The sequence below is a fragment of the Pelecanus crispus genome, chromosome W (assembly GCF_030463565.1).
Source record: "Pelecanus crispus isolate bPelCri1 chromosome W, bPelCri1.pri, whole genome shotgun sequence".
NCBI classification, from domain to species: domain Eukaryota; kingdom Metazoa; phylum Chordata; class Aves; order Pelecaniformes; family Pelecanidae; genus Pelecanus; species Pelecanus crispus.
In genome coordinates this window covers 21,137,586-21,165,182 of record NC_134675.1, presented here as the reverse complement: position 1 = coordinate 21,165,182, position 27,597 = coordinate 21,137,586, and the positions used below count along the sequence as shown (strand labels likewise).

The 27,597-nt window shown below is 43.1% G+C and overlaps 1 pseudogene; it reads left to right on the top strand.

The window, feature by feature from the left end:
* The first annotated feature begins 5,791 nt into the window (after positions 1–5,791).
* The window catches only part of LOC142596478 (G kinase-anchoring protein 1-like), a 29,605-nt pseudogene continuing 7,799 nt past the window's right edge, over positions 5,792–27,597 (top strand).

The following is a 27,597-nucleotide window of genomic DNA, read 5'->3' as shown; positions in this document are numbered from 1 at the left end:
ATCTTTTGTTTCTGAAATACACCTAGTATGCTTTAGGGAACTGAAGTTAAAGACTTAAACCACCATGATATCTCCTGGAGGGACAACACAGCATGGCATAAGCAATCCAGGAGGTTCATGGAGTGCATTGATGACAACTTCCTCCTCCAAGTGATAGAGGAGCCAACGAGGAGAGATGCTCTGCTAGACCTCATACTTGCCAACAACAAGGGGCTTGTTGGGAATGTAAAGACTGAAGGTAGTCCTGGCTGCAGTGACCATGAGATGATGGAGTTGGGGATCCTGAGGGAAGGGAGGAGGGTGAAAAGCAGGCTCACAACCCTGGACTTCAGGAGAGCAGACTTTGGACTCTTCAGGGCTCTCCTTGGTAGAGTCCCATGGGATAAGGCCCTGGAGGGAAGAGGGGCCCAAGAAAGCTGGTTAACATTCAAGGATCACCTCCTCCAAGCCCAGGAGTGGTCCATCTGAATGAATAAGTCAAGAAATGTGTGCCTTTGACACAGTCTCCCATAGCATTCTCCTTGGGAAGCTGGCAGCTCATGGCTTGGACGGGTGTAGTCTTCGCTGGGTAAAAAACTGGCTGGGTAGCCGAGCCCAGAGAGTTGTGGTGAATGGAGTTAAGTCCAGTTGGCGGCCGGTCATGAGAGGTGTTCCCCAGGGCTCCGTTTTGGGGCCAGTCTTGTTTAATATCTTTATCATGATCTGGATGAGGGGATTGAGTGCACCCTCAGTAAGTTTGCAGATGACACCAAGTTGGGTGGGAGTGTCGATCTGCTCGAGGCTATGATGGCCCTGCAGAGGGACCTGGACAGGCTGGACCGATGGGCCGAGGCCAACTGTATGAGGTTCAACAAGGCCAAGTGTCGGGTCCTGCACTTGGGTCACAACAACTCCATGCAACACTACAGGCTTGGGGAAGAGTGGCTGGAAAGCTGCCTGGCAGAAAAGGACCTGGGGGTGTTGGTTGACAGCCGGCTGAACATGAGCCAGCAGTGTGCCCAGGTGGCCAAGAAGGCCAACAGCATCCTGGCTTGTATCAGGAATAGTGTGGCCAGCAGGAGCAGGGAGGTGATTGTCCCCCTGTACTCAGTGCTGGTGAGGCCACACCTGGAATACTGTGTCCAGTTTTGGGCCCCTCAATACAAGGAAGACATTGAGTTGCTGGAGCATGTTCAGAGAAGGGCAACAAGGCTGGTGAAGGGTCTGGAGCACAGGCAGTATGAGGAGCGGCTGAGGGAACTGGGGTTGTTTAGCCTGGAGAAGAGGAGGCTGAGGGGAGACCTTATTGCTCTCTACAACTACCTGAAAGGAGGTTGTAGTGAGGTGGGTGTTGGTCTCTTCTCCCAAGTAGTTAGCGATAGGACGAGAGGAAATGGCCTCAAGCTGCACCAGGGGAGATTTAGATTGGATATTAGGAAAAATTTCTTCATGGAAAGGGTAGTCAAGCATTGGAACAGGCTGCCCAGAGAGGTGGTGGAGTCACCATCCCTGGAAGCGTTCAAAAAACGGGTAGACGTAGCACTTTGGGACATGGTTTAGTCTAGTCTACCCTTAATTGGTTTAGTGTGGACTTGGTTAATGTTAGGTTAATGGTTGGACTGGATGATCTTAAAGGTCTTTTCCAACATTCTATGATTCTATGATGCTATGATTCTATGATTCTATTTCCAGGCACAGGAAGGACAAGAAAGCCATCAGGAGTAGTCAGCATGGATTCACCAAGGGGACCAACTTGATAAACTTCTATGACAAAATGACTGGCTTTGTCGGTGAGGGGATAGCAGCAGATATAGTATAACTAGACTTCAGGAAGGCCTGTGACACTGTGTCTCAAAAGATCCTCATAGACAAACAATTGATGTATATGGGCTGGATAAACAGACGGTGTGGTGGATTGAAAGCTGGCTGAATGACCATATCCAGAGGGTGGTGATCAGTGGAACAAAGTCTAGTTGGAGGCCAGGAGCTAGCAGTGTACCCCAGGGGTTAATACTGGGTCCAGTCCTGTTTAACATCTTCATTAATGATCTGGATGATGGGGCAGAGTGTACCCTCAGCAAGTTTGCTGATGACTCAGAACTGGGAGGAGTAGCTGATATGCCAGAGGGCTGTGCTGCCATCCAGAGGGAACTTGACAGGCTGCAGAAATGAGCTGACAGGAACCTCATTCAGTTCAACAAGGGGAAGTGGTGCAAAGTCCTGCACCTGGGGAAGAACAACCCCATGCACCAGTATATGATGGGGGGCCACCCAGCTGGAAAGCAGCTTGGCAGAAAAGGCCCTGGTGGACACCATGTTGAACATGAGCCAGCGGTGTGCCCTTGCAGCAAAGGCGGCTAATAGTATCCAGGGCTGCATTAGGAGGAGTGTTGCCAGCAGGTCAAGGGAGGTGATCCTTCCCCTCTACTCAGCACTGGTGAGGCCACACCTGGAGTCCTGTGTCCCGTTCTGGGCTCCCCAGTACAAGAGAGACATGGACATACTGGAGGGAATCCAGTGCAGGGCCGCAAAGATGATGAAAGGACTGGAGCATCTCTCATATGAGGAAAGGCTGAGAGAGCTGGGACTTTTTAGCCTGGAGAAAAGAAGGCTCGGCAGGGGGCAGGAATCTCATCAATGTATATAAATACCTGAAGGGAAGGTACAAAGAAGATGGAGCCAGGCTCTTGTCAGCGGTGCCCAGTGACAGGACCAGAGGCAACTGGCACAAATTGAAACACAGGAGGTTCTTGTCTGCTCATAAGGAAAGACTTTTTTACTGTGAGGGTGACTGAGCACTGGGACAGGTTGCCCAGGGAGGTTGTGGAGTCTCCCTCCTTGGAGATGTTCAAAAGCCATCTGGACATGGTCCTGGGCAACTGGCTCTAGGTGGCCCTGCTGGAGCAGGGGTGTTGGACCAGATGACCTCCAGAGGTCCCTTCCAACCTCAACCAGTCTGTGATTCTGTGAAATGAGTAAAGCATTAAATTTACTACTTGCTAGCCAAGATAACAAATGCTTTTTCGTTGCCTCAAAATTATATGGTGCATGTGTATAATGCTTATCTTATGTTGGTGATATATGAATCTGAATAATACGTACTTTTGGTTTAAGGAAATCTGTTCACAAACTCTTATAGCTTAAAATGGACTGCAAAAAAAATTAAACTAATAGTCTGCTACTGATCCTGCAAATCAGAAAGTTTTGAAACTGGTTCATGAATTGCTGCCACCTGTGTATCTATGCCTTAGTGATATTGTGACTTTGAAATCCATTCTCCAATGATCTTTTCCCTAACACAGAAATGAGGGGATAGTTACTTTCTTGATATATTGAAGTCTTTCTTGAAGAATATGAGTAGTGTTAATGCACAACAAAAATGGATTCAGATTCTCTTTTTTTTTTTAAACTTGAGATGTTAATGAGCTGCTTAAGTGTCACAAGCACTTTTTGTTTCCTTTTATTCCTCTCACAGACTTTCACTGTTCTCTTGTGTTGTCTTGTGTTTATGTAGATAGGTTTGAGTCAACTGACTGTTATCAACTCATAAAATTTCTCAGACTGCCAAACTCTTAATTGAAAGTGAAAGGAATAAACCTCTGACAATACCTGACTCAGATAGTTTTAGTTATCTGCTGAGACACATATTTCGAAGAATGTGACTCCTTGTCTGGCATGATTGAAAACAGACCCTGAGCAAGCTTGTTAGGCTTCCTGTGTAAAACACTAATAACATAGACTCAGGACCCCCATGCCGAGATAAGCACTCAAGGAACTGGTTTCGTAGCATTCCAAGGCCAAAGGACTGATGAGCTAATTCAATGACCATAAATGGACAAAGGAAGCCCAAAAGTTCAACTAGCGGACAAGTGAAGAAGACTATTGGAGACCACCAGAGGACCCCCGAAGACCTCCAAAGAGGGCGACTATGCATGCGGATTGGACATTTACATATGATAATGATCTCATGTTTATGTAGATGAATTCTTAGAAATCCTATGAATATGTATAACTTGATAGTATAAAATCTCTGGAAGTTTGCCAAATCGTTGGAGCACTCATGGTGGAACGATCCCCAGTGCTGCCCAGCGCTGCAATAAAGAATGCCTGCTTAATAGTAACTTTGTTGCTATTGAGTTTTATTTCGGGAACTTTCTGAATACTCTGTTTCCTCCTGCGGAGAGGTTCGGACTTTGAGGAATAGTATCCACGAATTTTTGTATCAGTAGCACTATAAAGGTTGAAATGATTTTTCAGATCATAGTTTGAGCTGAATTACAAAATTTCCTTCTCGAATTTGACCCATTTACCCCCCTTCTGCCCCCCCCAAGCCTCTTCAAGCACAGTTAGAATATTTTCAGCTCAAGAATGCCAATACTAATTTTCTAATACTCTTCATATCTATCACAATAAAGAGCAACATTACTTTTAATTCCTTGTTTAAGAAAAAAAAATCTTGTAAAAGGACTAGCAAGCATATTTCCTCATTTGAAAGCTTTGAGTTATAAGTCCATTCGTTTCTAATATTTGAGGATATTTGACACCATTAATGGCTGTGAACGTAATAAATACAGTGTTGTGCCATTTAATTACTTATATTAAGAACAAAATATATCACAATTAGTACACAGAGCACTAGAAATATCAAGCTTTTGGCTGACACAGTCATACTGGAGTGGACTTTAATTATTTTTTTTTCCTTAAGCTGAATGCAATAGGGAGTTTACAAACTTCAAGTCTTATGACTGATGCAGTGCCAAAAGTAACATCTGGTGTTGTAAGTTCTTTTAATAGCATGACTGAGCACTTGTCTCTGATGGGGGTCCCCCCCCCATAAAGAAGTATCTTTAACCTTTTTTGAATTCTGGGTTTCAATTTATTGCATGTTCCAGAGTAGTAGTAGCACAACATCCCTCAGCTGTAACTAAGCTCCTAAGCAGGATAACTATAGTGTTCTTGAGTATTAAAATATATTTAAAAAACAAACACCACCCCCCACACACACAAAGGAAAACCCAAACTTAGTGTATTGCTTCATCATTTAAAGAGAATAGCAAGAACTGATTATTTGTGGTGTTTTAGATGTTCTTGACTTGTTTTTCCTTGATCCATAGTTTCTCAGTTCTGCCCTGCTCCCAACACACCCTCAGCCATTTGCTCTAAGAATAGGTGCTTAATGTTTGAGAACAGTACCAGCCAGAATGCTGGGCTCACCTTCCTGTGAAGAAAATTGCTTGTTGATTTTCCAGTGACTTGGGAACAAAAATTATATTACCCAAGGTGGACTGTTGTTGTCTCTGCCTCTGCATAATATCTACTTGCTTGCTTTCTCAAATCATGTATTTATCAGGCTCCAAGGATTGCATCTGAAACAGTTTTGGAGCACTATGCATTTTAAAATGTTCTTTTATTTTTATTCTAGTTTTTCCCCCAGAACATGGAAGCAATCTTCTTTCAGAGGTTTCTACTTGATTATTTCCCCCCCCACCCCCCGCTAAATGGAATCTCTCAGGAGAAAATGTATTGAAGTCTCAAATTTTTGTTTTTATAAATTATTCTTTCCTTTTGTTCTTCTTGTTCAGATATTTCAGATAATACAATGTAGTTGGTTAAAATATAAAGAAATCATACTATTGGTTAATTTTTATACTGTCTCATGCCTTCTGATCTAAAACTGCTGCAGCTAAACAGATATGAATTATTGATTCATTGATTGTTTAGTAAAACAGTATTTCCATTCTTATTTCTGTGCTGCTTTCCCAGGAAGCCTAATCATTAAAGAAGCCATCTCAGTAGAATTTCAGACATGGCAATGGCATCAGCTGTAATCAGTTCAGTTCCTACCACGGCATCTCGTTTTGCCTTACTACAACCAGACAGTGATACTGATTCAGAGCCTGGAAAGGGCAGAAGTGGCTGAGGTGCTGGTAAATCTCAAGCTTCAGGAGGAAGATCTACAAATGAGAAGAAGCGAGAGAAAAGGAGAAAGAAGAAAGAACATCAGCAGTCAGGCTAATGAGGTAAAGGGATTTTCAGCTGGCAAAGTATATTTACTATTTGATTCCTTTGTTATGTGGCTGCAGTGTTTCTGATCCAATCTTAAGATCCAAAAGAAATTTTACTTTCTGGTGTGTACCATATCTGATTAAACAAAAATGTAGACCAAACTGCAGAACACGGTAAAATATATGCATGTCTATTGGCATGTCTGAATGTCTTAATCAAGACAGTTTCTATATATTTGTTAACATTCTGATTAAAAATAACTTACTGTGTTTTTCAGCTCAGAAATCTTGCTTTTAAAAAGATTCCTCATAAATCCTCCCATGGAGGCTGTCTATCTCAGCATGAACAAACACTGCACACCACAAGGCAGATGGACACTCAGGAAGAAAATTGGAAAGAGTGGAGACAAAGAGATGAGCAGGTACAGCTTACCATTATATTTGGCTTCCTGAAATATGTTACTCTGTGAAGTTAAATCTCATGGATAGAGATGGCTGGGGAGAAAGAAAGAAAGGGTCCTGGTTTCAGCTGGGATAGAGTTAATTTTCTTCCTAGTAGCAGGCATAGTGCTGTGTTTTGGATTTAGTAGGAGAAGAATGTTGATAATACACTGATGTTTTAGTTGTTGCTAAATACTGCTTATGCTAGTCAAGGACTTTTCAGCTTCCCATGCTCTGCCAGGTGCACAAGAAACTGGGAGGGGGCACAGCCAGGATAGTTGACCCAAACTGACCAAAGGGCTATTCCATACCATATGATGTCATGCTCAGTATATAAACTGGGGGGGGGGGGGGTGGCCGGGGGACAGGGATCGCTGCTCAGGGACTGTCTGGGTATCGGTCAGCAGGTGGTGAGCAATTGCATTGTGCATCACTTGCTTTGTATATTATTATTATTATATTGTTATTATTACTACTACTACTATTATTTTACTTTATTTCAATTATTAAACTGTTCTTATCTCAACCCGGGAGTGTTTCTCACTCTTACTCTTCCGATTTTCTCCCCCATCCCATTGGGGTAGGGGGAGTGAGCGAGCAGCTGCGTGGTGCTTAGTTGCTGGCTGGGGCTAAACCATGACAAGGTATAGCTTACTGTTATATTTGGTTTCCTGAAATATGTTACTCTATGAAGTTAAATCTCATGGATAAAGAGAGATGGCTGGGGAGAAAGAAAGAAAGGGTTTCAGTAGAAGGTCAGACTACCTCTTCTGTCAAGTTTAGTGAATGGCTGTTCAGTACTTAGAGCCAGTACCTGCTGCTACTTGCACACCTCGTAGGTGAGGTGTGAAATATGGAGTGTGGTAAGGGGGGATTTATATAATTTGGACAAGAAGTAGAAGTATTGCCATGGGAGGATGAAGAGCTGTGGTGGAAGCAAAGCTGGGGATGTTTTGGTGGAGTGAAGTATGGATATACAGTACAGATCCATAGTAAACCAGGCTTTGTAAGTTCTGTTAGGCATGGAATGATTAGTACATTTCTAGATCATCAAGAGTACTTGAACTCTGAAAGCTGACTATCCTTTAGGACACTAGGATAGCTCTATCAGTATAAGAACCTCTGTTTTTTATTGTTAGAACGTGGTTTTGGTAATAATATCATTGTTAGTAAGATTCATGAATATTTGAAGAATACAGTAGAGAGAAAGCAAAGACTGCCTGTGCCTGTATGAAGGCCAGTATAATGTGTTTAGTGTGTTTCTGCCAAAGCTACCACAACAGAAATTACATAAGGAATGCACTTGATCCAAAAGAGTAAAACAATCTTTAACTTAAACAGATGGAATAGTTTGTTGTCCCTATGATGTCAGTTAGGAAGAATAATTGCATTTAAAACTAGTCATTTTGGTTCTTGACTCTATTAAAAAGGAATATTTAAAATGCTGAATTACTGAAGAATGTATAGTGATTTTTCATGTATGAAGCTGGTGAAGGGTCTAGAGAGCAAGTCTTATGAGGAGCGGCTGAGGGAACTGGGATTGTTTAGCCTGGAGAAGAGGAGGCTGAAGGGAGACCTTATCGCTCTCTACAGCTACCTGAAAGGAGGTTGTAGTGAGGTGGGTGTTGGTCTCTTCTCCCATGTAGTTAGCGATAGGACAAGAGGAAATGGCCTCAAGCTGCGTCAGGGGAGATTTAGATTGGATATTAGGAAAAATTTCTTCATGGAAAGGGTAGTCAAGCATTGGAACAGGCTGCCCAGAGACTTGGTGGAGTCACCATCCCTGGAAGTGTTCAAAAAATGGGTAGACGTGGCACTCTGGGACATGGTTTAGTGGGCATGGTGGTGTTGGGTTGATGATTGGACTGATGATCTTAGAGGTCCTTTCCAATCTTAATGATTCCTAGTTTTTACTTCCATTATAAATAATCCAACCACCAAGCCAGGAAACATGAAATTGCTACTCTACCCTTATTTGATTTAGTGGTGGACTTGGTAATGTTAGGTTAATGGTTGGACTGGATGATCTTAAAGGTCTTTTCCAACCTAAACAATTCTATGATTCTATGATTCTATGAAAGTTTTGAATTATTTGCAGTATTTTAACTATTTTAGACAAAAATAGCAGAGATGGACAAATACTTTCTTTTAGTGCATTTATTGGGTGATGCTTAAAGAAATATTTCACTATGCTTTTTTCTAGATTCCTTTTAAATGATTGTCTGATATAGATTTTTGTTTTCTTTTCCGTATAACTCATTCACATAGATCCTCAGACATCTCAATTCACTGTGGATAATAAAGTTTGGGCTATCCTGGTATGCTTGAAGATGCCCTTGAGAGTATTTAAGTTTGAACAGACTTTTTTTCAAGGCAAACTGCAAATAAGCAATACCAACTGGAGTTACAAAGTGTTTTGTGAAGCTGTTGAACTTCTGTGCTGGCAGCTACTAGGATGTTATTTTCTTGTTGTCCTGGTTTCAGCTGGGATAGAGTTAATTTTCTTCCTAGTAGCAGGCATAGTGGTGTGTTTTGGATTTAGCATGAGAAGAATGCTGATAACACACTGATGTTTTTAGCTGTTGCTAAGTACTGCTTATGCTAGTCAAGGACTTGTCAGCTTCCCATGCTCTGCCAGGTGCACAAGAAACTGGGAGGGGGCACAGCCAGAATAGTTGATCCAAACTGGCCAAAGGGCTATTCCATACCATATGACTTCATGCTCAGGATATAAGCTGAGGGTAGTTGGCCGGGGGGCAGCAATCGCTGCTCAGGGACTGTCTGGGTATCGGTCGGCGGGTGGTGAGCAATTGCATTGTGCATCACTTGCTTTGTATATTATTATTACTATTATTACTATATTGCTATTATTACTACTACTATTTTACTTTATTTTATTTCAATTATTAAACTGTTCTTATCTCAACCCAGGAGTGTTTCTCACTCTCACTCCTCCGATTCTCTCCCCCATCCCATCGGGGCAGGGGGAGTGAGCGAGAGGCTGCATGGTGCTTAGTTGCTGGCTGGGGTTAAACCACGACAATCTTTTTTGGCGCCCAACGTGGGGCACGAAGGGTTTGAGATAATAACAGATTAACCAGAGTGTGTTAAGGAATCCGTTAGCAGTTGCTGGTCACAATATTAGTTCATCTGATCTGCACCATGCTCCTTTTTTTGCTGTACATGTTAAAGATGGGTGTTGGTTTTTTTAGTTTGTTGTGCTCTGCAGTGATTAGTGATGTTTTGCCTGGGAGATTTGTTATTAAAACACTGACCTTGAGCACTGCTTGGTATTTGGGTTTCATACAGAAGTCATTACTGTACTTCGGGTACCACCTCATGGAGACAATTAGCAATCATACTTCTTCCTCAGAGAGGTTTGTTGTGGAGGAAATACAGAATGGCACCTTCACTACCTTCTTCTATGATGTTTCCTCCTTCATTACAGTAACTTTTCAGTATCTTGAACATCCCTGGGTAGTTAAGATACTTCTATTGATACTCCTTGGGAATATTGTTTCGGTTTTGATAAAGGTTAGTAAGCAATTTAAGAATATCACCCAGAGATCTGCCCCAAGGCTGGAGAGTTATGAGTGGCAGGGTATGTGGGATAGTATGGGCAAGTACCTAGGACAGTGGGCACCTCCCGTGTTTTGGAACTTCACCCCTGAACAAGTGCAGAATCCTGAACAATTAGTAAAGTATTTGGAAAAAGTATGTTGTCACCCTGGCAACTCCAGAGAGACACAAATCACTGCAACCTGCTGGGGACTGGCCCATGCCTATCGAGCTGTGGTCAAGACTATTCAGTACCCTCAAGGGAAAGAGAAGGTCTCTGGATCTGATGACAAGACGACAGGCAATGCCGCCACTCCAACCACAGCCACGGGCACTGCGGCCACTCCAACCACAGCCACAGGCACTGCAGCTACTCCAACCCCCACCACAGGCACTGCGGCTACTCCAACCCCCACCACAGGCACTACAGCCACTCCAGTGCTGGTGACATGAAAAAATCAGCTCATTTAGTAAGGGATGAAGATGAACCAGGGCCATCATGAGAACCAGAGGAGGAAGAACCCATAAATGAGATGGTAACCACCCGATCCCTATCCCTGAGTAAGCTGCGAGATATGCGATAAGATTTCAGTTGTCATCCAGGTGAGCACATCATCACCTGGCTGCTCCGATGCTGGGATAACAGGGCCAGTAGCCTGGATTTAGAGGGTAAGGAAGCCAAGCAGCTGGGATCCCTTTCTAGGGATAAGTACTGCTTATGCTAGTCAAGGACTTTTCAGCTTCCCATGCTCTGCCAGGTGCACAAGAAGCTGGGAGGGGGCACAGCCAGAATAGTTGATCCAAACTGACCAAAGGGCTATTCCATACCATATGACATCATGCTCAGTATATTAACTGGAGGGGTTGGCTGGGGGGCAGCGATCACTGCTCGGGAACTGTCTGGGTATCGGTCAGTGGGTGGTGAGCAATTGCATTGTGCATCACTTGCTTTGTATATTATTATTATTATATTGTTATTATTACTACTACTACTATTATTTTACTTTATTTCAATTATTAAACTGTTCTTATCTCAACCCAGGAGTGTTTCTCACTCTTAGTCCTCCGATTCTCTCCCCCATCCCATCGGGGCAGGGGGAGTGAGTGAGTGGCTGCATGGTGCTTAGTTGCTGGCTGGGGCTAAACAATGACAGACATCATGCTCAGTATATAAACGCAGGGGGGTCAGCCGGAGGGCAGTGATCGCTGCTCGGGATCTGGCTGGGTGTCAGTCGGCGGGTGGTGAGCAGTTGCAGCATTTGGTTTTTTTCCTGGGTTTTGTTCCTTTTCTTGTTTTCCTTTTCACCAATAGTTATTACTATTTTTCTTATTGTTGTTGTTATTTTTATTTTATTTTATTTCAATTATTAAACTGTTCTTATGTCAACCCATGAGTTTTCTTAATTTTACCCTTCCTATTCTCTCCCCTATCCCACTGGAGGGGGAGGGTGAGCGAGTGGCTTCGTGGTGCCTAGTTGCCAGCTTGGGTTAAACCACAACAGCTAATTAGGATGCTGTTTTTCTGGGTACTTGTTTTAGGGAACATGAGAACTGGCTGCTAAAATGTATGATATAGTGTGTTCAGATGAATTTTTCATTTCTAGCAGGAACTTATTTGTTATTTTCAGTAAGTCAGGAGCCTATGAAATGTTATGAAAATACATTAAATTTTAGCAATTATGCATCATAAAGAAGCAAAAATTACATATGCACTTTTTTGTAAATACCTTTGTACAATAATTCAGTTTGGGCAAATACTATAATTATTAAAAATCAGTATGATATTTCTGTGTTAAAAGTTCTTTCTGAAAGTCAAGAGTCTTCAGGCATAGTGAAATAGCATGTTTTGTAGACTTCCTGAGAATTAACTTTGTTGAACAATTTAAAGTGTATACTCTATCTTTTAAATATACCGTACATGAGTGTAGATAAACAATTTTGCTTTTACAGAAAGGAAAGCATTCAATTTCCATTATTGCTTTCTATATAACAACCTTTTTTTTAAGATTATTTTGGCTAAGAATCAAACCAAACAGGTAGGACGGTGACAATTTGCTAAGAATATTAATGCAGATTGTGGGTGGGGGGGACTGGCACAGGCAAGGCTTGGATTAATATGGATATCATGTACCAGCCTGTCTATTTTCAATAGGAGATAAGGTGGTTTGGTAGAGCATTGCTGCACACTAATAGCTGTCTGACTCCTAATGAATAAGTATATTTTGAGAGTAAAATGAAGGTACGGTATACCTCCTGGTTTTTAAAGGAAGTGTTAACCTGCCACGTGTAGCACTTTGCCTTCCTATGTTTGACTACATTATACTTTCAGATTATCAGGTTTTGGATAAAACTTTATCTAGGTTATAGGGGGTATTAGGCTGATAATTCATTCGCTATTTAGTGAAGAGCAATACTCTACTTCAGAGAACAGAGTTGATGTTCAATTGCTGATCGGCTTAAAGAGTATAAAGCACCTATTAGAAGCCTGCAAATTACTGTACAGGCTAAAATCTGCTGTAATATGTTATAAATTATTGTTTTTCTTTATATAGCTTTGGGAAAAATATTTGGATATTGAAGAATATTATACCAGTGGGACTTTATTCTTCCAGGAATATGAACACATGGAAAATACTTCACCTCAGTCAAAGTCTGTGAATAAGAAAGAGAAAAGGAAGAACCAGCAAGGAAAAGACAAACCTCTCACTGTGTCTTTGAAAGCTTTTCAGTCGGACAGTAATATAGGTATGCCTTATCATATTAATATATCTGTTCATGAGCTATTCTACTTGGAATTTTGATAGTGTGCATATTAACAGCAAAATGCCCTCTGAGTTGGAACTGTATATTTTTGTCTCTGTTCATTAATACCGTGCTTTTGAACACTGTGTGTCCTATTACGTCTAAAAGCTAAAAGTTCATTATATAACAGTGGACTAGTTAGTGTTAGAAGAGGTTAAGGAAAACATAATTTCATGTATTCCTAGGGTGGGAGGTGGTACGGGACTCAAATACTCTTAATGTGACTTTTTTTTTTTTTTCTTTCTTATTTTCCTTTATAAGTAGAGGGGTTTGGGAGTTCTACTAAGCCTGCACTTCTTGGGCAGCTGAGTTCCTCTGTTCCCTGAGTATTAACAAGGCACTGTTTGCCTTTCTTCATGGTACTAGCTTTTATTAAAATGAGCAAATGTTGAAACTTGTTATACTAATTTTTACACATTTAGAAGTCTTTCATCTGTGTCTATAGAGCAGACATTCCAAATTTTACTGAATAAATTGATAGAGGCTGAAAAAGAAAGAAAACATTTTTTTTCTAAGGGTTTTTTTAAAGGATATTTTTATTTAAATTTTACAATATTTATTAAATGCATTCTTTCTGAAGAATCTGCATAGAGGAAAAAATGAAAGCACAACGTTAGTATCTTAAGAAGAGGCAACTGGAAGGCATTCAGGTATACAGCGAGATATGTGCTAAAAAAGCCTAAATAGAATTTAAAAAAAAAAAAGTGCACATGCCAAAGTTGTTGCCTTCCACTTTAACTGAAGCACATGCATATGGTATACTGCTTTCAATTACATAGTCTGAAAGATCTGGGAAAAGATGCAAATATAGAGATTGACCTAAAACATAGTGTTTCATCTTCTCTTCTAATGCTTTAGTATGACTCTTTTTTTTAACATGACTTTGAGAGGAGGGATAATGCTGAAGAACTCTAGTAGATTTCTCCCCACTTTTCAAAATGCCTTGCTTTAATAGCAAGATGTACAAGATTTGAGTAACTTATTGTTGTCACTTCTTTTTTTCTTATTCTTTTTCAGATACCTCATGTTTTTTAGCACGGTTAAGTCTTATTTTTTTTTAATTAAACTAGTTTGAATAACTCTGTTTAGAAAGTAGCTATTTCTGCAAAAGGTATGGTCACTATCCATAGCAACAATCAAATATATATTCCAAAACTGACCGATCTGCATTTGGAAAATTTGTACAGACAGATGCAGATTTACTATAGTTGTATGTCTGCAGTTCTAGTATCTGAGAACTTAGCAAAAGCTAGCTCTAAGAAAGCCTTTAAGACTATTTGAAAGCTAAAGGAGTAAATTTTGCAATTTGTAGATTTAAAAGCATGTCCAAAAATATCAGTCTTAGTACAAAAAAAAGAGAATCAAAGTAGATGATAAGATACTAATGGTACTATGTTGCGGTACAGTCCACTAATATTAAAACTCTTAGAGAGAAGAGGAATAGTTAACAGTGAAATAAAACAAATTAGTGTGGGCATGGTACAAAAATATTAAATTCTAATTTAATGCTTTTGTGTAATCTCATCAGTTAAATGTTAATTGATTTCTAGACTCTTCAATTGGAATAATTTTCTAGGTGGAATCACAGTGTTCTCATGACATACATTAAAACATCTGGGTTTTGTGCTTTTCTGTGACAAGTTATTTTTTTAAACATTTTTTTTATCTCAATATTAACTTATGTGTAAAGGGAGATAAGTTATAATACTTTTTTTTTATTTTTGACAGGAACTGAACTAATCTCAGACTTGGTTACATGATGGAGGGTTTTTCAGTAGGCTGGAAATGATGTTTAGAAAATACGTAAAAGAGAAAAAAGGAGAGACCAGCTCACCAATTACAGTGGAATGGATAACTGTACATCTCAAGAACACAACCAGGCATGTATGATGGGAGTCACTTTGAAGTGAAGAAAGTTGCCAAATGAAACTTCTTTAATGGTTAGAAGACAGCACCTGATTAGAAGATATCATGAATCAAAAGCATGATAATCTTAAAAGAGCATTTAAAAAAAATGTTTGTATTCTTCTTTTACTGGAAGAGGTATTTAAATCACTTAGTGTTTGTTTTGGTTTTTTTTTAAACAGAAAACACTTGTGATTGATTGAAATACTTTTTGCTCCATAGAACATGCCAATACTTTTTTTTTTTTAATAACAAAGAAGAATAAGTTTCCTTTCCTGAGAATAAAATTCACATGACTGAGTTATTAAGAAATGATACTTACTTGTTTATAGGAGAGTGTTTTGAAAGATGGAAAAACAGAACGGCTAAAGTGCAAACTTGAAAAGAAAGATGCAGAAATTCAGCAATTGAAAAATATAATTCAGTGGGAGGTATGTCGCTGATAATACCTTCAAGTAGTAAATTTAACCTTTTTATACATTTGGAACAAAGTATTAAAATGTGACTAATCTGTAGGGATGCTTTAGATTGGTTACAGGTTATTTCCTTTCTAGAACAAAGCTATTCCTGCAGTACCACATGAAGTGGTCTTTCTTGGTAAGTTAAGCATCTAAAAGTAATTAAAGTATCAAGACAAAACATCCAGGAATAAACTTTGTATCTGGCATATCCACCCGCTAGTTGTTTCCTAGTGTTGCTATTTTGTTCACTGTCAAGAAAAAGCAAAGACTTGATCTAGGACTTGGCAAGACCTTGAACAACCTGATCTGACTTGTAAATTAGCTCTGCTTTGAGCAGGAAGTTAGACCTCCATGGGTCTTCTCCAACCTATTTTTTCCTAAGATTCTAAGAAGCTTTTCTTGCATTTAAGAATGATATATTGTTGTCAGATTTTGTATATTTGATCCACTATTTGAAGTGCTTAAAGAGAACAATGTATATTTTGTCAGATTTAAGAGGAGTCCTTTAAACCTGCAGTATAACAGTAAAGGAACCCTGTGTTCTGTTTTACCTTCTCCTATTACATAAAAGCAAGGCTGGAGATAACATTCAACATATCCTCAAACACACCAGAAAATAGATTTGCTCATTAATCATAGAATCATAGAATCGTTTAGGTTGGAAAAGACCTTTAAGATCATCCAGTCCAACCATTAACCTAACATTACCATGTCCACCACTAAATCAAATAAGGGTAGAGTAGCAATTTCATGTTTCCTGGCTTGGTGGCTGGGTTATATATAATGAAAGTATAAACTAGGAATCATTAAGGCTGGAAAGGACCTCTAAGATCATCAGTCCAATCATCAACCCAACACCACCATGCCCACTAAACCATGTCCCAAAGTGCCACGTCTACCCGTTTTTTGAACACTTCCAGGGATGGTGACTCCACCACCTCTCTGGGCAGCCTGTTCCAATGCTTGACTACTCTTTACGTGAAGAAATTTTTCCTAATATCCAATCTAAACCTCCCCTGGCACAGCTTGAGGCCATTTCCTCTCGTCCTATCGCTAACTACTTGGGAGAAGAGACCAACACCCACCTCACTACAACCTCCTTTCAGGTAGTTGTAGAGAGCGATAAGGTCACCCCTCAGCCTCCTCTTCTCCAGACTAAACAATCCCAGTTCCCTCAGCCGCTCCTCATAAGACTTGTTCTCTAGCCCATTCACCACCTTTGTTGCCCTTCTCTGAACATGCTCCAGCACCTCAATGTCTTCCTTGTATTGAGGGGCCCAAAACTGTTCACAGTATTCCAGGTGCGGCCTCACCAGCGCCGAGTACAGGGGGACAATCACCTCCCTGCTCCTGCTGGCCACACTATTCCTGATACAAGCCAGGATGCTGTTGGCCTTCTTGGCCACCTGGGCACACTGCTGGCTCATGTTCAGCCGGCTGTCAACCAGCACCCCCAGGTCCTTTTCTGCCAGGCAGCTTTCCAGCCACTCCTCCCCAAGCCTGTAGCGTTGCATGGGGTTGTTGTGACCCAAGTGCAGGACCCGGCACTTGGCCTTGTTGAACCTCATACAATTGGCCCCAGCCCATCGGTCCAGCCTGTCCAGGTCCCTCTGCAGGGCCATCATAGCCTCCAGCAGATCGACACTCCCACCCAATTTGGTGTCATCTGCAAACCTACTGAGGGCACACTCAATCCCCTCATCCAGATCGTTGATAAAGATGCTAAACAAGAATGGCCCCAAAACAGAGCCCTGGGGAACACTGCTCATGACTGGCCGCCAACTGGACTTAACTCCATTCACCACTACTCTCTGGGCTCAGCCACCCAACCAGTTTTTTACCCAGCAAAGAGTATGCCCGTCCAAGCCATGAGCTGCCAGCTTACTCTAGGAGAATGCTATGGTATACGGTGTCAAAGGCTTTGCTGAAGTCCAGGTAGATGACGTCCACAGCCTTTCCTTCATCCACCAGGCGGGTCACCAGGTCATAGAAGGAGATCAGGTTGGTCAAGCAGGACCTGCCTTTCATGAACCCATGATGGCTGGGCCCGATCCCCTGGTTGACCTGCACATGCCTGTTTAGTGCACTCAAGATGAACCGCTCCATAAACTTTCCCGACACCGAGGTCAGGCTGACAGGCCTGTAGTTCCCCGGGTCCTCCTTCTGGCCCTTCTTGGAGATGGGCATCACATTGGCAAGCCTCCAGTCATCAGGGACCTCCCCTGTTAACCAGGACTGCTGATAGATGATGGAAAGTGGCTTGGCAAGCTCCTCTGCCAGCTCCCTCAATACTCTCAGGTGGATCCCATCCAGCCCCATAGACTTGTGAGCATCCAGGTGGCATAGCAGGTCATTAACTGCTTCCTCCTGGACTATGAGGGCTCCATTCTGCTCCCCATCCCTGTCTTCCAGCTCAGGGGACCAAATACCCTGGGGATAACTCGTCTGGCTATTAAAGACAGAGGCAAAGAAGGCATTAAGTACCTCAGCCTTTTCCTCATCCTTGCTGACAATTTTTCCCCCGACATCCAGCAAAGGATGTCCTGTGCTGGATGTCCTGGTTTCAGCTGGGATAGAGTTAATTTTCTTCCTAGTAGCAGGCACAGTGCTGTGTTTTGGATTTAGGATGAGAAGAATGCTGATAACACACTGATGCTTTAGTTTTTGCTAAGTACTGCTTATGCTAGTCAAGGACTTTTCAGCTTCCCATGCTCTGCCAGGTGCACAAGAAAGTGGGAGGGGGCACAGCCAGAATAGTTGATCCAAACTGGCCAAAGGGCTATTTCATACCATATGACGTCATGCTCAGTATATAAACTGGGGGGGGTTGGCTGGGGAGCAGTGATCGCTGCTCGGGAACTGTCTGGGTATTGGTTGTCAGGTGGTGAGCAATTGCATTGTGCATCACTTGCTTTGTATATTATTATTATTATATTGTTACTATTATTATTACTCTTTTACTTTATTTCAATTATTAAACTGTTCTTATCTCAACCCAGGAGTGTTTCTCACTCTCACTCCTCCGATTCTTTCCCCCATACCACCGGGGCAGGGGGAGTGAGCGAGCGGCTGCGTGGTGCTTAGTCGCTGGCTGGGGCTAAACCACGACAGTCCTTTCAACATTAAGGAAAAGGCTGCCTTATGAAGAAAGTATGTAGATAGCAGATAGGTTGGAAAAAAAACCAAACAAAAATAGGTTCCATATTAAAAACCATGTTTCTGTGATAGTCGTAGCTATCCTGCTGCACAAGGGCTTCCAGCTCCTCCTGTTTCTTGCCCATGCTGTGTGCATTGGTGTAGATGCACTTGAGCCAGGCTATCAATTTCACCCCCAACGTTGCCATGCCACCCTCAGGTTCCTCTCTAGTGAGCCCGGTTATATCCCCTTCCTCCTTCAAACCTAGTTTAAAGCCCTCTCAATGAGTCCCACCAACTCATGGGCGAGAATCCTTTTTCCCTTTGGAGATAGCTGAACTCCATCTGCTGCCAGCAGGCCCAGTACTGCCGTGTAAACCTCCCCATGATCAAAAAACCCAAAATTCCACCGATGGCACCAGCCTCTGAGGCACCTGTTAATCAGGTGAGTGTTCCCATTCCATTTAGCATTCTTCCCTGCCGCTGACGGGATTGAGGAAAACACTACCTGTGCTCCCGATCCTGCAACCAGTTGCCCCAGTGCCCTGAAGTCCCTTTTGATTGCTTTAGGACTTCTCTCCGCAACCTCATCACTGCCAACCTGTATAACCAGCAGTGGGTAATAATCGGAGGGCCGTACCAGATTGGGGAGTTTCTTAGTAACGTCCCTAACCCGGGTCCCAGGGAGGCAGCAGACTTCCCTGTGGGATGGGTCCAGACGGCAGATTGGGCCCTCTGTTCCCCACAGAAGGGAATCACCTACCACAATTACCCTCCTTTTTTTCTTAACAGGGGCAGTCGTAATCCGTGGGGCTGACTGACTCGCCCTCGGCAACCCCCTGGCTGGACCTTCACCTACCTCCTCACTTGCCTGGCCCTCAACTTCCAGAGCCCCATATTTGTTATGTAAGGGCAACTGGGAAGGTGAGGGAGGCCAGGAGGGGATTCGCCTGCCTCCCCGGGCAGGGACCTGTTTCCGTTCCCCCCCCGTCTCTTAGGTCCCCTCCTTCTGCTTGCTGGCAAGAGGGTAGGGGATCCTCTGCTCCTTGTGGGGCCTCCATCTGCTGCCTTGGCCTCAGGGATGGTAGGGTGCGGCTCCACCAATCTACCTCCCTCTCCCACTCCCTGATACTCCTCAGCCTTTCCACCTCCTCCTTCAGCTCTGCCACCAGGCTGAGCAGATCATCTACCTGGTCACACCGAAGACAGCTGCCGTCCCCGCTGCCCTCCAGTATAAGCGACAGGCTCAGGCGCTCCCTGCAGCCAGAGACCTGGGCGGCTGTATGTTTGTGCGGGAGCTCTGTCTGGGTCGCCGCATTCCTTCTGGCGATGGCTTTCAGGCAAGTGGTAACCATAGCTGCCAGGTCCTCTCCTGGGAGGGCAATGATAACTACCGGAGTTTCCCTTTAGAGCTAGGAGGGGGACTTTGCCTTCCCCGCACTCCCTGCCTGCGGGAACTGCAGCGCCAACTGCCGCACCATGCCCTTCTGACGCGCCACACCCTGTTTGCCCGTCCTGTTTGCTGCACTCCTGGTTGCTCGCGCTCCTGGTTGCTCGCGCTCCCTGGGGGCTGCTTTTATAGGTGAGGGGGTTTGGCCGCCATCACTCCTGCCCCCGCCCACGCTGAGTCAGAGCTGCCGCTTGTCAGCAGCTCACCCTTTCCCGCTCTTTCCCGCTCTAGGGCAGGGGGCTGGGCTGCCCGCTCTCCCTGCGCCTTTGCCGCCTTAGCAAGGGTGCCCCAGCACAAGCCTCTGCTCCGGAGCCCTTCGCCTCGGTGACTGTAGCAGCTTGAAAAGTTCTGAAGAGTAATCCCCAATGTAGTGAGAGACTAATTTGTGCCAGAGCTTAGCACTAGTGACTAAAGTAAACAAAGTATAATTCATACGGCCTAAGGCTTCAACCTTGGTTTTTATCTATGGAAATGTAACCGGTAGGTAAGGAAGTGTAAGTAAAATTTTAACTACAGGATATTCTGTAACAAAAGATAAGGAAATGTCTCAAGACACAGACAAAAAGGGTGCCTGGAGGCTGCAAGAGCAAATCAGAAGAGAAGACCCCAGACTCTGCAAACAGGATTGGATGAGCAGAAGTGCCATCAGGAAATCAAGCGACCTATAGAGACTATAAAATCCAGTAATAATCGACAGGCGGGGTTCCTCTCCAAAGGCACCCTGCTCAAGCTGTAACTACTATTGCATATTAAACACAATAGAAGAAAGAACTCTGTCTGATTCTTTTATTGAAGTGGAACCTAGGGATGAGCCTTGTTGAGGTGTCATCCGCATAATTCCTACAACATCCAACCTTGCTCTAGTTTCCCCATAGTTAACCCTGTAGGCAGCATGGATTTGAGAGACATCTATTGTGAAAAAAATCCATCAGAAAACTGAATCTTGGCCATGGGTCAAGATTTTGGGACTGTAAACTTCATGTATGAGTTCAGACATAGCTATGGAAACTTATACTAGTATTAAATATTTAATAAAATAAGGATGTTTAAACTTTTTATTTAGTTAACATCTATGAAATATCTATGGATAACTTAAAATTCTCAATATGCAGAAACTAAGGTTTTTCAAGGCTCAGTTCTGCCATGAACTGTCTTTCCCCCAAATAGAGAATTTTTCTAAATCTGTAGAAGATTAGACTTAGTAAAACCACAGAATTACTATTTTATAGTACATTACTATTCCACAAACATAGAGGGGGGAACCCAAAAAAACCCAACCTTAAGCAAGAACTTCACCTCTTTCCTTTCAAGATGAAAATATTTCATCATGGCTCAGAGACTGACCTGAAGTAATAAAGTTCCAACAAGTTAAAATTTGCAGTGCTCAATGACATTGTGAACATTTGGACTGGCTTAGCCATAGCTTGTTTGTAAACATATTTTAAACAACAAAAATTCAGCTATTTTTTTAGTTCAAGTTCAAAAAAATTTAGTCCAGAGAATAAACTACATTTAAGAGCTAAATTAAAAACTTGAAAAGCAAAGGCAATTTTATAAACGTATTTAGTATGCCTGGTCTCATAGACAACTTCATCATGCAAGAAGAGGAATATTAAAGGATAACTACGGGTAACAAGTATAAAGATACCAGGAAATTTACTTATATATTATATATTCAATCTTTGACACCAAGCTCTGAATTATAAAAACTATGAATAGTGTTACAACAAAAGAAAGTTATCACACAGTTACATATATAACACTCTCTGAATATTAGCTTAGTTGGCCCTATTCATTGTATGGCAAAAGACTTGCTTAGGTGTAGTATTACATTTCTAACAGTTCAAAGCACAGCTTTGAACTAAACAGCTTCCTTGAGGGTCTGAACAGAGATCACCGTAAGATCAGTCCAGAAGAAATCAAGTCACTAGTAAAGGAAAGTCTACTTCAACTGCTCAGTCATGCTTAAGGATTTAGCATTCCAATGATTACTGGAATTAATCAGTTGCATTTTAATATCATTCTTTGAAAGTTAATTATAGAACAACAGAAATGCAGTATTGTGTGGTCCAAATTGCATATTTCACTAGAGTCACTGCATATTAATAACTTCATAGTTCTTTATATTTGTCACTGTATCAACTTATTTTTAAAAAGCTGCTTTGAAAGTGCTTTCCAGCTTTTTAAAAGAACTTTAAAGTTTGCCTGACAAAACTCTACTTACTTTTGCCTTCTTGTAGCATCTTCAGAAGTTGTGCATTTCTTGCTTTTACTTCTTTATACTTTGCCTGGTATTAAAGAGATTGACTAATTAGATATATACCCTATAAAAGAAGTATTCTATAAAATGAGCATGACCGAAATGTTACAAAGTTGAAAATTATTACTTCTGCAGAGAACCTGATGCCTGTGTCTTAAACCACAGCCAAAGAAATTGATGTACCACAGGAGAAATGGGTTAATAACTGACAGTCTAGAAATTAATGCAAGCATAAGGCTTAGAGCAAGCTTAAAAATATATATAGAGATATATATAAAAATAAAACATGTTACTGCATTGACAGTGCAAGAACCACCATTCAGGTCTGCCTACTACATCAAGGGCTTTACAATTTCTCCTCTGAAAATATATTCAGACAGCACACAATGATTTTAATGCACTTTCTGGATACTGTGATCATTTTAATGGTTTATATTGCTTGGCAACTAGTAGAAGTCCCCCACTTACTTTCCTTTTAGACTCTTTACAGTTTTCTACTCAGGAACCTATTTTTGTTTGTTTTTTTTCCAACCTATCTGCTATCTACATACTTTCTTCATAAGGCAGCCTTTTCCTTAATTGGCCATCAATGTCATTTCTAGCCATGTATCTTAACCGTATACTTATTTTTCCTGTCACAAGTCTCTTCGTGTATAGTTTGCTCTTGTTGGTTCTTGAAAGAGCATTTTTCATAATAAAGAAGCTGCCACCTTTCACTTATAATATATCACCCCAGTCCCTTATTAATTTTTACTCCATTCAGAAAGTTAAACAGTTATTGTTTACCCTCCAACCCACTGTAAATAGGAAAAGGCTATAGTACAGATCAGTGGAAAGCCCAGTTTCTTAACATCATGGAACCATGCACACATATGCATACACATTTCGCTGCTGCGACACCCCCTACCCCCCAAAAAAAGGATCTTTAAAAACAGAGAAACTTTCCAACTCCAGTGTACCAAACCACTGTATCACTGCCACAAACAATTAATGTCAGAATTTACAGGAACTAGAAGGAAATGAAATTGCATTTTAATAGACGCAGTATTTAATACTTTAAAAAAATTATATTTTAGCAAGGTCTTTCATGGCCACCTGGAACTGTATTAGGCTCTCTGGAAAAGTTTATAAAGTCAAACAGCTATATAAACAATCATCACCTTGCCAATATCTTTATGCATTATAATTATTCTGCCAAGTGCAATCAAGTGCTAATTGCGGCAAATATAAATTATTTTATACTTCAAAAAAATTCATTAGGGGAGTACAATTCTAGTACATAGTAAAGATAGCTGTTAACAAAGTTCACATCTCTATATAGCAATGCTGTGATATTTCAAACTAGGTTCAAAGGGGGAAGGGGATAAAACCAGGCTCACTAGAGAGGAGCCCAGGGGCGGCATGGGAACGTTGGGGGTGAAATTGATAGCCCAGCATCTACACCAATGCACGCAGCATGGGCAACAAACAGGAGGAGCTGGAAGCCCTTGTGCAGCAGGATAGCTACGATTTAGTTGCCATCACAGAAACATGGTGGGATGACTCTCATGACTGGAGTGATGCATTGGATGGCTATAAGCTCTTCAGAAGGGATAGGCAAGGAAGGAGAGGCGGTGGGGTGGCTCTGTATGTTAGGGAGTGTTTTGATTGTATAGAGCTCGACAGTGGTGATGACAAGGTAGAGTGCTTATGGGTAAGGATGAGGGGGAAGGCCAACAAGGCAGATATCCTGCTGGGAGTCTGCTATAGACCACCCAACCAGGATGCAGAGATAGATGAAGCGTTCTAAAAGCGGCTGGCAGAAGTCTTGCAATCACTAGCCCTTGTTCTCGTGGGGGACTTCAACTTGCCAGATGTCTGCTGGAAATACAACACAGTGAAGAGGAAACAGTCTTGGAGGTTCCTAGATTGTGTGGAGGATAACTTCCTGACGCAGCTGGTAAGTGAGCCTACCAGGGGAGGTGCCTCGCTTGACCTGCTGTTTACAAACAGACAAGGGCTTGTGGGAGATGTCATGGTCGGAGGCTGTCTTGGGCTTAGCAACCACGATATGACAGAGTTCTCGATTCTTGGCGAAGTAAGGAGGAGGGGCAGTAAAACTGTTACCATGGACTTCCGGAGGGCAGACTTTGGCCTGTTCAGGACGCTGGTTGGGAAAGTCCCTTGGGAGGCAGTCCTGAAGGGCAAAGGGGTCCAGGAAGGCTGGGCCTTCTTCAGGAAGGAAGTCTTAAGGGCGCAGGAGCGGGCTGTCCCCACGTGCCGTAAGACGAACCGGTGGGGAGGACAACCGGCCTGGCTGAAGAGGGAGCTTTTTCTGGGACTCAGGGAAAAAAAGAGAGTCTACCACCTTTGGAAGAACGGGCAGTGTCGTGGTTTAGCCCCAACCAGCAACTAAGCACCACGCAGCTGCTCGCTCACACCCCCTACCCCGATGGGATGGGGGAGAGAATCGGAAGAGTAAGAGTGAGAAACACTCCTGGGTTGAGATAAGAACAGTTTAATAATTGAAATAAAGTAAAATATTAATGATAATAATAACAACAATATAATAATGATAATAATAATAACAATATACAAAGGAAGTGATGCACAATGCAATTGCTCACCACCCGCTGACCGATACCCAGACAGTTCCCGAGCAGCGATCCCTGCTCCCCGGCCAACCCCCGGGTAATATAATCAACCTGCCAGGTCTCCCCATATTTATATTTTAGCCATCGTTCACTATACCCAAGGGGCTTGAACTGCTTGGCTTGTTTGATTGCAGCGCATGTTTCACATCCATGAATAACCTGTGCAATACTGTCCATAGTTAAGTCCACCCCTCGATCACGACCCATTTATATGTTGCATCCCTTCCTTGATGGCCTGAGGCGTCATGGGCCCACCGAGCTATAAACAATTCACCCTTATGTTGCCAGTCCAGATCCACCTGAGCCACTTCCATCTTAGCAGCCTGATCCGCCTGCTGGTTCTTTTGATGTTCTTCAGTGGCCCGACTCTTGGGTTCATGAGCATCTCCGTGACGTACTTTTACAACCAGGTTCTCTACCCGGGCAGCGATATCTTGCCACAATGCGGCAGCCCAGATGGGTTTGCCTCTGCGCTGCCAGTTGTTTAGTTTCCATTGCTGCAACCACCCCCACAGGGCATTTGCCACCATCCATGAGTCAGTATAGAGGTAAAGGACTGGCCACTTTTCTCTTTCAGCAATATCTAAAGCCAGCTGGATGGCTTTCACCTCTGCAAACTGACTCGACTCCCCTTCTCCTTCAGCAGCTTCTGCAACTTTTCATATAGGACTCCATACAGCAGCTTTCCACCTCCGATGCTTTCCCACAAGACGACAGGACCCATCAGTGAACAGGGCATATTGCTTCTCATTTTCTGGCAATGTATTATACAGTGGGGCCTCCTCAGCACGTGTCACCACCTCCTCTGGTGATATTCCAAAACTTTTGCCTTCTGGCCAGTCCATGATCACTTCCAAGATTCCTGGGCAACTGGGGTTTCCTATTCGAGCCCATTGTGTGATCAATGCAACCCACTTACTCCACGTAGCATCATTTGCATGATGTGTAGAGGGGACCTTCCCTTTGAACATCCAGCCCAGCACCGGCAGTCGGGGTGCCAGCAGGAGCTGGGCTTCAGTACCAACCACTTCCGAAGCAGCTCGAACCCCTTCATATGCTGCCAATATCTCTTTCTCAGTTGGAGTATAGCGGGCTTCGGATCCTCTGTATCCCTGACTCCAAAACCCTAGGGGTCGACCTCGAGTCTCCCCTGGGGCTTTCTGCCAGAGGCTCCAGGTAGGGCCATTCTCCCCGGCTGTGGTGTAGAGCACATTTTTAATATCCTGCCCTGCCTGGACTGGCCCAAGGGCTACTGCATGAACTATCTCCTGTTTAATTTGTTCAAAGGCTTGTTGTTGCTCAGGGCCCCATTTGAAATCGTTCTTCTTCCGGGTCACTTGGTAGAGAGGGCTTACGATCAGACTGTAATTTGGAATATGCATTCTCCAAAAACCCACAAGGCCTAAGAAACCTTGTGTTTCCTTTTTGCTAGTTGGTGGGGACATAGCTGTTATTTTGTGGATCACATCCATTGGGATCTGACAACGTCCATCTTGCCATTTTATTCCTAAAAACTGGATCTCCTGTGCAGGTCCCTTGACCTTACTTTGTTTTATGGCCAAACCGTCCTTCAGAAGGATTTGGACTATTTTCTTTCCCTTCTCAAAAACTTCTTCTGCTGTATTGCCCCACACAATGATGTCATCAATGTACTGCAGATGTTCTGGAGCTTCACCCTGTTCCAGTGCCGTCTGGATCAGTCCATGGCAGATGGTGGGGCTGTGCTTCCACCCCTGGGGCAGTCGATTCCAGGTGTACTGAACACCCCTCCAGGTAAAAGCAATCTGGGGCCTGCACTCTGCTGCCAAAGGGATGGAGAAAAATGCATTAGCGATGTCATTTGTGGCATACCACTTGGCTGCCTTTGACTCCAGTTCATATTGAAGTTCTAGCATGTCTGGCACGGCAGCACTCAGCAGCGGTGTAACTTCGTTCAGGCCATGATAGTCCACTGTTAGTCTCCACTCCCCATTAGACTTTCGCACTGGCCATATGGGACTGTTAAAGGGTGAGCGAGTCTTGCTGATCACTCCCTGGCTCTCCAGTCGATGAATCAGGTTATGGATGGGAAGCAGGGAGTCTCTGTTGGTGCGATATTGCCGCCGGTGCACTGTTGTGGTAGTGATGGGCACCTGTTGTTCCTCAACGTTCAGCAACCCCACAATGGAAGGGTCCTCCGAGAGACTGGGCAAGGTGGACAGCTGTTTAATTTCCTCCGTCTCCAAGGCAGCTATCCCAAAAGCCCACCAGTACCCTTTTGGGTCCTTGAAATACCCTCTCCTGAGGTAATCTATGCCAAGGATGCACGGAGCATCTGGGCCAGTCACAATGGGGTGCTTTTGCCACTCATTCCCGTTTAGGCTCACTTCAGCCTCCAATACAGTTAGCTGTTGGGATCCCCCTGTCACTCCAGAAATACAGATGGGTTCTGCCCCTCTATAACTTGATAGCATTAGGGTACACTGTGCACCGGTGTCCACTAGAGCCTTATACTCCTGTGGGTCTAATGTGCCAGGCCATTGAATCCACACAGTCCAGTAAACCCGGTTGTCCCTTTCCTCCACCTGGCTGGAGGCAGGGCCCCTCTAACACTGGTCACAGTATTCGCTGTTCACTTCCTGTAAATGTGAATCAAAAGCCCCTTGATTAAGGTTGGAAGTAAAATTAGCCCTCTTACTCTGTCTCGGGAACTGCTCACTGGAAACTGGAGCTGCAATTTTCCTGGGAGAACCGCCTTTTGTAATACTTTTTCCTTGCAACTCACACACCTGTGTCTCTAGGGTCAAGGTGGATTTTCCATCCCACTTCCTCATGTCCTCTCCGTGATCACGCAGGTAAAACCACAGGGTGCCCCGTGGTGTGTATCCTCTATATCCTCTCTCTTGAGCAGAAGGACATTGACTCCTAATGGCTGAGATACTGGTCCGTGCAGGTGGGGAGTAGGACAGATCCTCTCTGAGTTGTTGGA